At 39.8% G+C, this 5,598-nt stretch overlaps 1 protein-coding gene across 1 annotated transcript in view; it reads right to left on the bottom strand.

Annotated features, from left to right (window-relative positions):
- Nucleotides 1-5,598, bottom strand: part of LOC112068494 (nuclear transcription factor Y subunit beta-like) — a 32,870-nt gene that overhangs the window by 25,219 nt on the left and 2,053 nt on the right. The gene's annotated exons all lie outside the window — the stretch shown is intronic.

Below are 5,598 nucleotides of genomic sequence, written 5' to 3'. Positions count from 1 at the left end.
TTACACACAAATGTAAGGGATGAATAAGAATATGTACATATAAATATATGGATGAGTGATGGCGTGCAGCATAGGCAAGATGCAAGTAGATGGATGAGCAGTATATACATACAGTGAGGGAAAAAAGTATTTGATCCCTGCTGATTTTGTACGTTTGCCCACTGGACAAAGAAAATATCAGTCTATAATTTTAATGGTAGGTTTATTTGAACAGTGAGAAGGTAGTTGTTGTGAATTTGTTAGATTACTTGTTAGATTTGAACTGCATAGTCAGAACTAGAAGCACAAGCATTTTGCTACACTCACATTAACATCTGCTAACCATGTGTAAGTGACCAATAACATCTGCTAACCATGTGTATGTGACCAATAACATCTGCTAACCATGTGTATGTGACCAATAACATCTGCTAACCATGTGTACGTGACCAATAACATCTGCTAACCATGTGTATGTGACCAATAACATCTGCTAACCATGTTTACGTGACCAATAACATCTGCTAACCATGTGTATGTGACCAATAACATCTGCTAACCATGTGTATGTGACCCATGACATTTGCTTTGATTTGACCTTCGCAAACACTGTGCCAGACAATCTCAAAGAACAAAATCATTACCCCAATAGATCAATCACAGTCAGCAGTATTCAAAGTTCAAGAGTGGGAGAATAGAACAGAATAAAACAGAATAGAATAGAACAGAATAGAACAGAATAGAATAGAACAGAAAAAAATAGAACAGAATAGAATAAAACCGAATAGAATATAACAGAATAGAACAGAATAGAACAGAACAGAATAGAACAGAATAGAATAAAACCGAATAGAATATAACAGAATAGAACAGAATAGAACAGAACAGAACAGAATAGAACAGAACAGAATAGAACAAAATAGAACAGAATAGAATAAAACAGAATATAATAGAACAGAATAGAACAGAATAGAACAGAATAGAATAAATCAGAATATAATAGAACAGAATAGAATAGAACAGAATAGAACAGAACAGAATAGAACAGAATAGAATAAAACAGAATAGAACAGAATAGAACAGAATAGAACAGAATAGAACAGAACAGAATAGAACAGAATAGAACAGAATAGAATAAAACAGAATAGAATAGAATAGAACCGAATAGAATAGAATAAAACTGAATAGAATAAAACAGAATATAACAGAATAAAACAGAATAGAATAGAACAGAATAGAGTAGAATAAAACAGAATAGAATAAAACAGAATAGAACAGAATAAAACAGAATAGAATAGAACAGAATAGAATAGAACAGAATAGAACAGAATATAATAGAATAGAATTGAACAGAATAGAACAGAATAGAACAGAATAGAGCAGAATAGAACAGAACAGAATAGGACAGAATAGAACAGAATTGAATCTTGTTCCAGTTGTTAGTAAGATCTCCCCTCTGTCTGTTCCAGTTGTTAGTAAGATCTCCCCTCTGTCTATTCTTAGTTGTTAGTAAAGATCTCCCCTCTGTCTATTCCAGTTGTTAGTAAGATCTCCCCTCTGTCTATTACAGTTGTTAGTAAGATCTCCCTCTGTCGTTCCAGTTGTTAGTAAGATCTCCCCTCTGTCTATCCAGTTGTTAGTAAGATCTCCCCTCTGTCTGTTCCAGTTGTTAGTAAGATCTCCCCTCTGTCTATTTCCAGTTGTTGTAAGATCTCCCTCGTCTATTCCAGTTGTTAGTAAGATCTCCCCTCTGTCTGTTCCAGTTGTTAGTAAGATCTCCCCTCTGTCTGTTCCAGTTGTAGTAAGATCTCCCTCTGTCTATTCCAGTTGAGTAAGATCTCCCCTCTGTCTATTCCAGTTGTTAGTAAGACCTCCCCTCTGTCTATTCCAGTTGTTAGTAAGATCTCCCCTCTGTCTATTCCAGTTGTTAGTAAGACCTCCCCTCTGTCTGTTCCAGTTGTTAGTAAGATCTCCCCTCTGTCTGTTCCAGTTGTTAGTAAGACCTCCCCTCTGTCTATTCCAGTTGTTAGTAAGATCTCCCCTCTGTCTGTTCCAGTTGTTAGTAAGATCTCCCTCTGTCTGTTCCAGTTGTTAGTAAGACCTCCCCTCTGTTCTATTCCAGTTGTTAGTAAGATCTCCCCTCTGTCTATTCCAGTTGTTAGTAAGATCTCCCCTCTGTCTGTTCCAGTTGTTAGTAAGATCGCCCCTCTGTCTATTCCAGTTGTTAGTAAGATCTCCCCTCTGTCTATTCCAGTTGTTAGTAAAGATCTCCCCTCTGTCTATTCCATGTGTTAGTAAGATCCCCCTCTGGTCTGTTCCAGTTGTTAGTAAGATCGCCCCTCTGTCTGATTCCAGTTGTTAGTAGGATCTCCCCTATGTCTATTCCAGTTGTTAGTAAGATCTCCCCTCTGTCTGTTCCAGTTGTTAGTAAGATCTCCCTCTGTCTATTCCAGTTGTTAGTAAGATCTCCCCTCTGTCTGTTCCAGTTGTTAGTAAGATCGCCCCTCTGTCTATTCCAGTTGTTAGTAAGACCTCCCCTCTGTCTATTCCAGTTGTTAGTAAGATCTCCCCTCTGTCTGTTCTAGTTGTTAGTAAGATCTCCCCTATGTCTGTTCCAGTTGTTAGTAAGATCTCCCCTCTGTCTGTTCCAGTTGTTAGTAAAATCTCCCCTCTGTCTGTTCCAGTTGTTAGTAAGATCTCCCCTCTGTCTATTCCAGTTGTTAGTAAATCTCCCCTCTGTCTATTCCAGTTGTTAGTAAGATCGCCCCTCTGTCTATTCCAGTTGTTAGTAAGATCTCCCCTCTGTCTGTTCCAGTTGTTATAAAATCTCCCCTCTGTTCTGCTCCAGTTGTTAGTAAGATCTCCCCTCTGTCTATTCCAGTTGTTAGTAAGATCTCCCCTATGTCTGTTCCAGTTGTCAGTAAAATTTCCCCTCTATCAGCTCCAGTTTTTAGTAAGATCTCCCCTCTGTCTATTCCAGTTGTTAGTAAGATCGCCCCTCTGTCTATTCCAGTTGTTAGAGATCTCCCCTCTGTCTGTTCCAGTTGTTAGTAAAATCTCCCCTCTCTCTGCACCAGTTGTTAGTAAGATCTCCCTCTGTCGATTCCAGTTGTAAGTAAGATCTCCCCTCTGGCTGTTCAGTTGTTAGGTAAGATCTCCCCTATGTCTGTTCCAGTTGTTAGTAAGATCTCCCCTCTCTGTCTATTCCAGTTGTTAGTAAGATCTCCCCTCTGTCTGTTCCAGTTGTTAGTAAGATCGCCCCTCTGTCTATTCCAGTTGTTAGTAAGATCTCCCCTCTGTCTGTTCCAGTTGTTAGTAAAATCTCCCCTCTCTCTGCACCAGTTGTTAGTAAGATCTCCCCTATGTCTATTCCAGTTGTTAGTAAGATCTCCCCTCTGTCTATTCTAGTTGTTAGTAAGATCTCCCCTCTTTCTATTCTAGTTGTTAGTAGAATCTCCCCTCTGTCTTTTCTAGCTGTTAGTGAGATCTTCCCCTCTGTCTTTTCTAGCTGTTAGTGAGATCTCCCCTCTTTCTATTCTAGTTGGTTAGTGAGATCTCCCCTCTTTCTATTCTAGTTGTTAGTAAGATCTCCCCTCTGTCTTTTCTAGCTGTTAGTGAGATCTCCCCTCTGTCTTTCTAGTTGTTAGTAGAGCTCCCCTCTGTCTGCTCCAGTTGTAGTAAGATCTCCCCTCTGTCTGTTCAGATGCCTCACGATATCTCAGAGCAGCAGCCTGGCAGGCCCCACTGCCCAGAGCCCCAGGCCCTACAGAAGGACAGCAACAACACACCTCAGCCTGAACCAACACAGAACAACGCCTCGTTCCCCAGCTTTGTGGATGGTAAATGTAATTTCTCTGTGTAGTTCATTGATTCCATACCTGAGTAAGGGCATGTGATGGTTTCTGGTGTGTACACACCTTGACGTTGTTGTACTGCTGCAACCATATTGCCCAGCAATGGGACAATAACGGCCTTCTGAATGTGAATGCGAATCTGTATCTGATTCTGAATCTGACTCTGAATGTGAATCTGACTCTGAATGGTAATTTGAATCTGACTCTGAATGTGAATGTGAATGTGAATCTGACTTAATGATGTTAATCTGACTCTGAATGGATTCTGAATGTGAGTCTGACTCTGAATGTGAATCTGACTCTGAATGTTAATCTGACTTTGAATGTGAATCTGAATGTGAATCTGACTCTGAATGTTAATCTGAATCTTACTCAATGTGAATGTGAATCTGACTCTGAATGTGAGTCTGAATGTGAATCTGACTCTGAATGTTAATCTAATCTGAATGTAAATGTGAATCTGACTCTGAATGTGAGTTAGTCTGACTCTGAATCGGAATGTGAATCTGACTCTGAATGTTAATCTGACTCTGAATGTGATTCTGAATGTGAGTCTGACTCTGAATGTTAATCTGAATCTGACTCAATGTGAATGTGAATCTGACTCTGAATGTGATACTGAATGTGAATCTGACTCTGAATGTTAATCTGAATCTGAATGTAAATGTGAATCTGACTCTGAATTGATTGTTAGTCTGACTCTGAATCGCGAATGTGAATCTGACTCTGAATGTTAATCTGACTCTGAATGTGATTCTGAATGTGAGTCTGACTCTGAATGTGAATCTGAACTCTGAATGTGAGTCTGACTCTGAATGTGAATCTGACTCTGAATGTGAATCTGACTCTGAATGTGACTCTGGCTCTGACTGTTAATCTGAATCTGAATGTTAATCTGAATCTGACTCTGAATGTGAATGGTAGTCTGACTCTGAATGTGAATCTGACTCTGAATGTGATTGTTAGTCTGACTCTGAATCTGAATGTAAATCTGACTCTGAATGTGAATCTGACTCTGAATCTGACTCTGAATGTGAATCTGACTCTGAATGTGAATCTGACTCTGAATCTGACTGAATGTGAATCTGACTCTGAATGTGAATGTGACTCTGAATGTTAATCTGAATCTGATTCTGAAGTGAGTCTGACTCTGAATGTTAATCTGAATGTTAATCTGAATCTGACTGATTGTGAATGTCAGTCTGACTCTAATCTGACTCTGAATGTGAATCTGACTGAATCTGACTGAATGTGAATCTGACTCCGATTCTAAATGTGAATATGACTCTGAATCTGATTGTGAATGTTAGTCTGACTCTGAATCCGACTGAATGTGAATCTGAATGTGAATCTGACTCTGAATCTGACTCTGAATGTGACTCTGACTCTGATTCTAAATGTGAATCTGACTCTGAACCTGACTCTGAATCTCATTGCCCAGTCCCAGGTCCGTGTGAGCCGGAGGACCTGATCGATGGCATCATCTTTGCTGCTAACTACCTGGGTTCCACACAGCTGCTGTCTGACAAGAACCCGTCTAAAGGAACACGCATGGCCCAGGCGCAGGAGGCTGTCAGCCAGGTCAAGGTAGTCTATTTATTGCCTGCCTAATATTCGGATCGATCAATGTCAGCTGAAGTGAATATGCATTCTCCCTAACCACAGTAAGGATTTTTGCCTTTGAAAAACTCACAGTTGGAGTACGCTTTTTCAGCCACATGATGGAGGGCTCCTTTTCACCATGTTTTGTGTGTCTACCATTTAT

This window comes from Salvelinus sp. IW2-2015, unplaced genomic scaffold (assembly GCF_002910315.2).
Source record: "Salvelinus sp. IW2-2015 unplaced genomic scaffold, ASM291031v2 Un_scaffold537, whole genome shotgun sequence".
Taxonomy (NCBI): domain Eukaryota; kingdom Metazoa; phylum Chordata; class Actinopteri; order Salmoniformes; family Salmonidae; genus Salvelinus; species Salvelinus sp. IW2-2015.
Note: the sequence above shows the minus strand (reverse complement) of the source record. Positions and strands in the feature narration are given on the sequence as shown.